This window comes from Nothoprocta perdicaria, unplaced genomic scaffold (assembly GCF_003342845.1).
Source record: "Nothoprocta perdicaria isolate Ctin4 unplaced genomic scaffold, notPer1 scaffold_238, whole genome shotgun sequence".
NCBI classification, from domain to species: domain Eukaryota; kingdom Metazoa; phylum Chordata; class Aves; order Tinamiformes; family Tinamidae; genus Nothoprocta; species Nothoprocta perdicaria.
Window position 1 is genome coordinate 176,573 of NW_020455464.1, and position 11,178 is coordinate 187,750.

Sequence of the window (11,178 nt, forward strand, 5' to 3'; positions counted from 1 at the left end):
GGACACCACTGCTGTCACCTGCAGCGTGACCACGTTGAGGAAGGTGCCTTGTGTTTGCTTGAGGGGCCGGGCCTCCTTTCACCTGCCTCCTCATGCTGCACATGTGCTGGCCTGCAGGCCCTTCCCTGCTCTTGGTCCCCAGCGTGGCTGGCCTTGGTCCAGGCAGCCCTCGCCGTGACGYTCACACGACAGGTTTAGGAAGAAAATACTCCCCTAGCCCACCTTGTAGACGTATAGGGCCCGCGTATAGGGCCCAGCCCTTGTATAAACGTGGGCGAGCTGATGGGATCCAGGGCTTGACTGCAGTGATCTTTACTGTCTCTCACTGGCGTACCTGGTTATTCATAATAATGTGACAGGAAGGCAGTGACGCTTGCAAGTTGCACAGAAAGCAGCAGCTTTTGAGAACAGTGGTCCTAGTGATTCTTACTTTATTTCTAGATTGCAACCACTCTGGAAAGTTAATTAAAGCTTTCCCAATTCTATATTGCCCCATGCATAAGAAGAGATTGCTTTAGCTAGCAGTGCATGTAGATACGTTCTTGCTGGTAAGGCTGCAGTTCTGACTGGCTGTTGGTCCATTAGCACCATCAATTCTCATCCACTTATCTGGAAATGTGGTTTTGACCAGGCACAAAATACTATGACAGGCAAAGTATAGGTCAAAATATGCCAGAATTTTGATATTAATTTGTATTTTCATTTTGATAACACTGTTTAAAAGTATGTAATTTATCTGTATTCCAATAAAGCTTTCTGTGAGATTAGCTTATGTATGTATACTTAGAAACACATCTGAGGATTTAGAATGTGTTTAAGGGGAAAGTATTCTCCTAAAGGAATGTTTCTGAACTACAAATATAGAAAATCTACATTGTGGTTCTTGCCCAGTGTGTTACCCTGTACTCTCAAGTTGTGCTTTGGGACTTAAAAATTTTGAGTAATGTGTTTCTGAGCAAACATCTGAGATGAATAAATGTTAAATAAGAGAGCCTGAGAAATATTCCTGTTTCTTCTGGAAATGCATTTATATATATATATATTATATATATATATATATACACACACACACTCATATATAATATGTATATATAATATATATATATATAATAAAAATACCTATTTCTTCATCCTTCATCACTAATGTCAGTAGCTAAGGTTTTTCCCTTGAAGTAGTGTCAAGATCTTGTTATGGTCTTTGGTAAGWAGCAAGGTATGTGGAGAAAGTAAAAATGATTTGAACAGATCTGGCTTTTTCCATGGTATATAGAAGAGGAGAGTATTACATAATTCCTGTGCTCCTAAACAACAACTTATGCAAGAGAAGGTGATAAGGGGGTGATGGTCTAAAGCTACACCACCTGGGGCTGATCTTTTCACAGGAAGAATGTAGCAGCTGCCTTAGTAGTTTTTCTTCTTGATTTTCAGTTTCAAAGTACAAATAAAGAATAAACATCTGTTTGGGCCTGCAGAGTTAAATAAACATCATAAGCAGATGGTTTTGTGACTTTAAATTTCCCGTAAGAAGTGTGCATGAAAAGAGGGTGTAAATAACAGCAGAAGGGAGAATTGCAGAATCCTATTATCCTTACTCTTTTCCCTCCCTGGCCCCTGCAGGCTTTCACAAAAGAGGGTTGAGCAATTTGATCAGGAATAGCAGAGTAGATATTGAGACATTGTAAGGAAAATATAGAAAATGATCAAAAAAACCTCATTAGCTCAACTGAATCATGGAGTAAAAACTTAATCACGATTATGGTAATGGCATTGTCTCTAACAAGCAGTAAAACACCTTTTGAAGACAGAGCTGCTGTAAAATAACTTTATGGAAAAATTCATTTTCCAACTCTTTTGGGGTTCAGTAAAATCCSTCATTGATTTTCCCCACCTTATTTCTTCACTGGGCACAAACAATTTTATTAATTAATGAACTGTCTTAATTGTTCTCCCCAAGTCATAGACATGTAGACATATAACCGTGCATTGTTTGCTTTTGTGTAATTAAATTCTTGGTTTTATAGTGCATTTTATCCTCCTGTTCCAAACTTTGTGTTTTGGAGAAATGTCTTTATGCCTGCGGGTAAAGAAATGTGAAATGACTCTTACATCCCACAGGGAGCTGGGATTAAAAAATAAAGATAATTGGGTTCTCAAGTCTGTGCAAGTACTTTTTTCATCTTACAAGTGTCATAGACATGTTGTGGCTCTACAAGCTAAAATCACCTTGGCTTATTTCTGCCCTATTCCTATTTTTTTTCCCCGTAGGCTTTGTGTGTTTGTTTGCTTATGTAAGATTTATGCAAAGACTAAACCCTGTGGTTTGCACTTGAGAAAGATATCCTTTGTGGTGCATCCCTAAGTGCAGGATCTCTTGCTGCTGCTCTGCCTCCCCTTCTCTTCTTGCTGTCTCTGCGGCCTCCTTTCCATCACACAACTAGATAAGTGGTCTTCACCGCACTGCTGTGTGCGTCTGAATTGATGGATCGTTTCCCATTCCCTCTTTCCTGACGCTTGCGAGAATTCCTTTGCAGGCCGTCTGTTTCACCTGGCTGCCTTCCCTCCCTTGTGCAATGATGCAGTGCWGCAGCCCATGCCATGACTTGCCTCACTTCAGTGGCCCATGTCCTGCTTTCATAAAAGAAAAAGGTACATCTAACAATCTAACATTACATAAAGAGAGATACATCCAACAAAGCATTACCTGCTGGTCCCTACTGTGGAAATGGGCCCTTGTCTCCTGCTTCTGAGCCCTGTCTGATGCAGTGAGTAAGTCACACTCTTTTAGGTGAATCATTTGTCTTCTGGAGAAAGAAGCTTCTTAGTTACAGTCAAAACCAAGGTTTCTTGCTGATAGCCATCAAAATGTACAGTCTTCTTTAAAACCAGTGGATGTTCCTGTGAAGGGAAGGAAGCTATGGGTCACACAAGGGAAAATCCTGAAACAGGTCTCTGCTGTTTCAGAGCTGAAGAACTGTGTTTCTGTTTCTGATAGAAAGACAATGTTCACTAAGAGTAAAAGCCCTGGGGACTGGATGGCACTTAGTCACCTGCTTTCCAAAGTAACAGGGCACAGAATAAAGAATTACAAAAAAAAAAAAAAAAAAAAGGAAAAATAGTGGAAGTCACAGATATATAAAAAAGCACAGTGATGCAAATAATTTATCAGTGTTCTCTTTCCATTATCTCCTTATACTTAAAGAATTGGAAACCATTGCAGAATATTGCTCCTAATCCCACTGAAATTTTACAGGAAAAAAAAAAAAAAAAAAGACACCAGAATATTTTTGCAACATTTGCTCATCTAACAAACCAAGAAATGCAGATGCTGAGGATATCAGTAGCTGTATCTCACCCACCATTCCCATGACAATCAATTCCTGCTGGTGTTACTACAGCTGCTAGCCAAATGTTAAACTCAGCAAGTTGTGTGTTTGACATAATATGTTGGTTTCACTTCTGGGTAGAAGCTGAAAAGAGGCCCTTCCAAATAAAAGCAGCTTTCTTGGCAATCTTTTTCCAGCTTTCCTACTCCTGGTCTTTCACTAAACGCAACTGAATGGTTGCCCACTCCGCACAGACCAGGAGAACGTGCATTTCTGTTGCCTGCAGCAGCTGCAYAAACTGGCACCACATTCCGCATTGCAATGGAGCCTTTCTGCTTATCAACATTTCTGGCTCAGTGGCTGGCAGCTCCAGGCTTTCCAGCAGCACCTGGCAGAGGGGTTTAATCCTGTGGCAGCAGCGGGTAGTGGAAGATGTTGTTCTCAAACGAGGCCGTGAGAGGCTCGCGTGGCCAAACGCCACCGTGCCAGAGGACGAGCCATGTGCCCAYGTCTGGCTGTTTCCACGAGGCCCACGGCTGCACTAAGGCCCCGCAAGGGCTGTCGTGGTGGCCTCTCCTGCCTGCAGAGCCAGAAGCCCCACTGTTCCACACCACACCGGGCACCTAGCCGAGCGATGGAAAACAGCTCTCCTTCATTGCTGTTTATGAGGGCTGCATGGACCCAGCTGAGCAATTAGGCAAACACTTGTAATTGGTTACATCCTTCACAAGAAATTTATCTTGGGAACAGGCGTACTTTGAAAATACTCCCTGTGCTGATCAAACGAACCCTGCATCTCTAATGCAATGTGTTTTATAGTCCCACAGAAGGCAGTTTAGGGAGCTTGATGGCTAATGATCCATACCTTTCTTTGCCTAAGGGAGATGTTCCATGTCTTATTTTGCACGTTTGTCTCAGTGTTGGGGAGTTCTTGCTAGAACTGTTCATATAAAAATCTTCCTGCTCCAGGAAAGGGAGCCTGTGCAAGCTATTTCTAGACTCTGAAACACTCTCCCCGAGAGCTTGAGTRTGTGGTTTCTTTCCACTGGGCTGCAAAAAGCAGAATGAGGAACCAATGTTCTTCAGTTTAATAACTGCTGGGTGCCATTCTTTGGAAATGAGAAATGAAACCAGCTGAATGTTGATTTATAATTTTAATTACTAAGAAATGCATAGCCTATATGACTCAAATTTAAAAATAAAGGAAAAGAAAGGGACGATTGACTGGCTCAAGTCTTTTTTTACTTATATTAATGTAATTCCAGAGCAACAGCACGAGTTACTAGTTTCTTAATTAAAATTATGTGGAGTCTGACTGCAAAATTAAACAATGAAACCAGTGCTGCCCAAGTGGCAGCTGATGGGGCAGATCTCTCTGCAGCACAAACGCTTCTTAGCTGTCTTGCACAGGTACACAGGAGGACACCCTTTTAAATCCTCAGCAAAAAACAGCTTCAGAAAGGCCGGATGGTTCTGAGCAACTTGCAAGGTTCAGACTCCTAGAAGACTTTAGATGTTTCAGAAAGGAGGGTCGGAGACCCACATTCCTGTGAAGATGGGAAGAGGTCAACACCCCCCGTTATTGTCTAAGYGTAATCTGCCTATACAATTTATCTGTCATCAGCACTTATTCCAGAAGCATCACATTTTGCTCATCAAGATGAATTTCTCTGCAATCTAACAAAACAGCTCAGATTGCTAGTATTGCTATACAGTCTGTCCTCTTCTTGTCTCTTTCCTTGCATGCCTCTCCCCTACAGCCTAGTGTCAAGTAGTAGGTGGGACCATAATATTACATTTTTCTTAAGTGAGTCCTCTCTTTTCCTCTTTCCACTAATTTCCACACAATTTATGGTAATTTATTTATTAGTGAAACCTTTATGCTTTTGCCAGATTTGATTGAATCAGTGTAAAGATTCAAAAGGAAAAGAGCTAAGTCAAAGATGTACAACAATTTAATTTTAACTTAAAATGTTTTGATATTGTTTTGCCACTGTGTACACATTTGGTACTGACATTACTGTTTAGATGCTTCACTGAATTTTTACATATATTAATAACACAAAGCACCTCATACTGACTCTTTTGACCTGTCTGTASTTACTGTTTGTGAAAAATCAACACAATACATATTTTTAAAAGTATTTCAAACTGAAATAATTCTCCAGTTTTAAGTTAAAAATTACACTTTCTGTTCTAGGGCTGTGGATACTTTATATTAGTTTCCAGAAGTAAAACTGAGGAGAAAGACTCTTAACTTCACTGTTAAGAGGAAAGAATTGAAATAGTAACAAATAAATGAAGTATTTCACTGTAATTTAAAAGAACTGCTTTAGAAACAATTCCTGAAAGTTCTATGTCATATTCATATATGTTTTATTATTAAATGTTCCTTTTCTCTAAGATGTCTGGTGTGTAGAGTGTTTGGAAATTTACAAGATAAATTTGCTYCAGTTATATGACATTAATTTCCATATTGCATCCAAATAGCCTAGTAATTTTCTCTTACTCCTACTTATCAAGTGCAAAAACCAGTTAAAAATATCATTAATGTGAGCTCTCCTACCAGAAGAAACCCACATTTCTGTGGTTGACCTGCAGAGATTTAGTTATCCTCAGATCCTTCATCAGAAGTTGTGTTCGTGTTTTTCTGACTTTTAATTGCTAGCTGTTTTATAATTAAGTTCCCCCACACTCGCAATGGCAGATTAAATAACAGAAACAGAAATATTGAGATTAAATATACGAAAATAAAAAAAAAAGAGATGAGAAAGTACTATACAGTTGAAATGAAGTTACCGAGACCTTCACTTTTGAACTTTCCTGATTTTCACAGCAAAAGAGTATGCAGTTTGTTACAGGTGATGCATTTCAAAATCAGATACTGTAAATAAATATGTATTTCAATCCTAACTTGAAATATTCTTTAACAGACTGTTTGCAGGAGTTTCCCTGTTCCCTCTCCAGGGGTATGATGAAACAGAATAATGTGGTATCTGTACATGTATGAAGCTATGAAACTATTTCAAATAACGAGCTTAATTTCCACAGACTGATCCTACCCAAACCACTGCACACTCCTGAACACCACATAAGGTGAATTCATGCAGAGGCGGTATTTTCATGAACCTGGTTTGAAACTTCTAGTTCTGCTTTGGAACGCCTACGATCAATTTCTGAATTTCTCTAAATGTTTGGAAACTCCAGAGCTGAATGAAGAAATGTGAGCTAACACATATATATGAGGCAAGTAGGCTGTTTCCCATTTCTGACTAATGAATGAATAGTTGAGGAAATTCTGATTTTCCAAAATACCCTGTGTCCCACAACAACTGTTAYAAGAAGTTTTCAAGTTAGTAGACTTCTTTTGTTCCAAGAGATTTTCAAGTAACATGTTCTTCTCAATTATAAACAATTCTCCTGCTGATAGGTAAACCCACAAATACACAATTTTGACTCATTCTTATGCATATAAGTATATCCTATGCATATAACTATATCCTACCTATATAAGATTATGCCTAAAATCTCCTATGAAATGAGATCTCTTTGAGTTAAATAGGGAGGTTATCCAGCTCTGAAGATGATAGAGATTTGCGAGCAAAAAGATCTGAAGAATTATGCAAGTAGCATTTCATTAGAAAATAAACTTAATGGAGACCTACCGATCTGAGCTCCAGAAGACCCCAGCTCTATCTAGTCACCAAGAGCTTTGCCTGCAGATGCACCGACAGAGCACCGTGGGGCTGGCACTGCCTACTCTTTGAGGTTTTCCTTCAACTCTGATTGTGGTTTTGTTTTAATTATTTTTTGCATATTTTGTGTATATAGGAGAATTTCAGACTTTTCTTACCCTTTTCCTCACTGGATGGTGCTGGTGTACATTTATCTGCTTATTCCTTCAATAAGCAAAATGGTCTTTAAAAGTTACAGAACTTGTCATTTCCTGTAATTTATGCTAAGACTTCCCTGCTAATGAATTGTATTTCAAAGTTCATTTTCAAGAAGTTCTAAGGGTTTGCACTTGCCTGCCTACTTTTCTATACATATGTAATTTTGGCTGCATGCTAACTCTTAGTCTATGATAGGAGAAAGGCATATGTTTGTTAAAAGGAATCTCCATGCTGCTACTTAACTCTGACTCAATTTGGCAAGAAATGAATTTACTCATCTGCAGCTCAGAACCACACCAACTTCTGCTGATACACAAAGATGAGAGGACTCAGTGAGTTGGAACATTTCATCAATGTACACTCTCTGTATACAGTACAGAAATTGGTGTGGGCATTGCTAATCTCAGGAGGCAACTTGATTGAACTGTGAATAAAAACATTGTCTAATCCTTCTCTATTTGTAGAAAACCTATCAGAAGCTACCAAAATGATAGCAAAACAATCCCATTTTAAAGGTAGTAAGGAAAACCTTACATGCTACATACTATACCTGGCTCCACCACAGACGGTAGCAGCACTATCGTTATGTAATCATTTTTAATCCGTCTTATTGCCACTGCACATTCCACAGGCACATACTCACCGTACAACACAAAAAGCTGTCAGGTACACTGCTGTTCTCAATCACTCTTTTGTCTTTAAGGAGGACTTCTGCAATGTCTCTCTCTCGTACTGCTTGGAGAAGGCCCAAAACCAAGCTGGGAAATGGCAGCCTGCTTCCGTCTTTTGAGAATATTGTGGAAAGGAGATAGGGCAGTGATAATGGATACGCAAGGAAAGGGGGGTTTTATTCACAGTTTTATTCCTCTCTGATCTGTAGAAGTCCTTATGTTGCCTTAGTTGCTAGAGGGTGCCAGTGCATTTTTGTATCTCGGCAGTGTGAACTAATGCCTGTCCCATGTGTCTTTATTCTAGTCTTCCTCCTGAGTGAAAGTTGCATAATGCAGCATTTCATACCTGTTCAGGAACACAGGATCTACAGGAGAAACCAGTATCAAAGCAGCCCCACTAGCATCTTCCACTAAGAAGAGTGTAGGGCAGAATTTTGCTTACGGTGAACTATACATGCTTCCAAATCAATCTTTCTCAAAAATGCCTTATCCGCTTTGTATCTAATAGTTAGGAGCTCTCTACTACTGTGTCTTCAGAGATCAGTTATACAATGAAAGTCTAGTGGGTCCTCAAAATCAAGAAATGACTTTTTTTTAAAAAAAAAAAGGAACATTTTTTACATAGTGAAAGAATTGTGTCCTTCCAAGGTCTGATTCATATGCAAAGCCATATTTGCAAGTGTTTGTTCTTTTCTCCTTCAAGAAAAGGCTATTCAATAAATATTATTCAAGGAAACTGGCTTCAGAGAGTGACTAAAAATAATCAGAAGTTTTCCTCTAAGAGTGTTCTTCTGCCATATACGAGTTCATGTTTTATAACAAAATATACATTTCACTGAAGTTAGGCTTACATGAAGAAAGTTGGGGAAACTACCACAATATGTGTGAATATCTTTAAGTGTTAAGAATTTTACACCTGAAATACTCCAAAATAAAAGGAAATAGGAAGAGGAATACATTCGGAGGGCTTAACTTTATAGATTTGGCTTAAAGTAGTCATTTCTTTAGGTTTGTTCTTATCCCTAGAAGTTTTACAAATAATTCACACCTCCTCCTGAATATGGAACGAGATTTGATTTCTGTTTCAACTGAAAACTACGAATTAATTCCAAAGGAAAGAAGATATGCAGTACATCAAAACTGATTCTATCATTTTTAGCTGTCCAAATATAAAAATGAAAAAAAAAAAGATTTAATCTTCCGTGCTTTAGCCTCAAAATCTGAAGACAGAAGTATCAAGAGAACAAAACTAACTCTTTTGCAAAGATGGTAAGTTTCGTAACTTGCTTAAAAAAAGGCAAACAAATCCTGGAAGGAAATTGTTGCAACACTTGTAAAAACCATGTTTTGTATATAATTAGTGGTGCTGTTTTTGTCCATTATTTTGGATTTATGTTTAGTTAGTTTCTCATGTTATCATCCCTATTTATTCTACAGTTCTGTGGCTAAGTCTACGTGAGTTCACCCTGCCAATATTTGTGTTTGATGTAACATGGAAATGTGAAATGAAGTACTAAAAGAGACTGATAAGCAATGATTCAATCTATTTAAGAATTTGCCACCTGCCAAAGGCTTATACCTCTACCTAAGTGCTTTAATATGCAAAAATATGAAGATTATATATGATCATCTAGCAAAGAAAAAGTAGAGAAAGGGTGAATACTTAATTGGAAAATGCAAACCTGAGATGTCAGCAGATGCTTTTTTAGTGTAGATCCATTGAAATGATTTGTTAAAATGTGTGGAGTAGAAGAAATAGTATTTATTGAAAGAACGGCAGCCACAGCTTCTGTATACTTATTTGCTTACTGCGTTAATTGAAAGAAGAAGAAATAGTATTTATTGAAAGTCTTAGCCTGCTTAGCCTTTTATTAGCCTGCTTGGCTAATGAAAAAGAATATAAGAGAATATAAGAATAAGACTATAAGAGAATAGTATTGTTTTGCAATTGCATATGTATGTGTTTAATTATAACAAAAGCTAAATACATGTACAAATGCTGGTATTAATTGTTAAGCTGTAATGTTGGGAGTGTTACTATAGATGTGACTTTCACATTCTGCTACAATCTAATCTAATACAATCTAATTGATGTGATTTTTTTTCAGTCAGAGTTTCTAAATCTGACGAGTGTTAAGGCTCCAAACAGCCCTAACTCTATCCAGATGTTGAATGTTGATAATATATAGCATTGCTGTACATTTCAGTAGAATTCATTCAATTTGCAATGTTCTGTCCACAGGGTTCTTGAAGAACAGGGCCTGAGATATGCAATGAGGCACAGTCAACATGCTATCCTACTCTCTCTTTTTTTCTTTTTTATGTAGTCTGTATACAAGTGACATCCTGATTACATTTGGGAATCATTAGAATGTTGCCATTTTGCAGTTTGTTTACTTCCTATACTTATCGGAAGCTTCAGTTTCACCACAGCATATGCATGTTAAGCTTTTCCATGTAGCGGCCTGGAAAAAGGAGAAAGATGTTAAAATTAAAAGCAAATTGTTAGGGATGAGGTACCACAGCAACTGCCAACGACATAAAGAACTAAATACACTATAAGAAAACATGATTTATTTCAGAGCCACCAGATATCTTTTAAACTGTATATTCAAGGGAACCAAGAAAGGAAAACAATGCAAACTCAAATTCAAGCTCTGCATTACCCTCTTTTTCCATGAAATGTTGTGTGAGATATGCAACTCTTCTGCTTAAAGAGCAAAAAGCCACACACACCACTGTGTAGACGGCAATGATAAGCCTGGCCTCCAAAAAATCCTTTTTTTGACAGAAGCAAATTCTACATGTAGCCAGGTAACATTCTGAAATCATTTTAATGGCTTTAATAAGGCTTGAGTCTCCTGGATACTCTTCAGACGTATCAGGCTTCATTAGCTTTGACACTTCCCTCTGCCCCTCCCTCGAYTGTCTCCTGGTGGATTTCACGTTATGTACCTGCTGAACAAGGGCTCTGACTCTAGTGGGGTTTTGTTTTTTCTAGGTCAGCAGTCAAGCGCCTTCTCTTTCCCATGCCCCTAACCTTGGATTCACTTGCCCCTAAACTTGGATTCACCAAGCCCAGAGCTTTCACACGACGCACACTCCATAGGGAGGGCAAGAGGGAGCTCATRGCACGAAAAGCGGGAGGGGAAGGGGCATCCGCGGGCAGCAGAGCCCCGGGCCGGGCCGCGCACGGCGCTCCCCGCCGCGGACAAGGCGCCGTTCTCTCCGCGCCTCCTGGCGAGGACACACGCGCTGCTCGCGCCGGGCCCGTCCCGCCCCTGCTGCCCG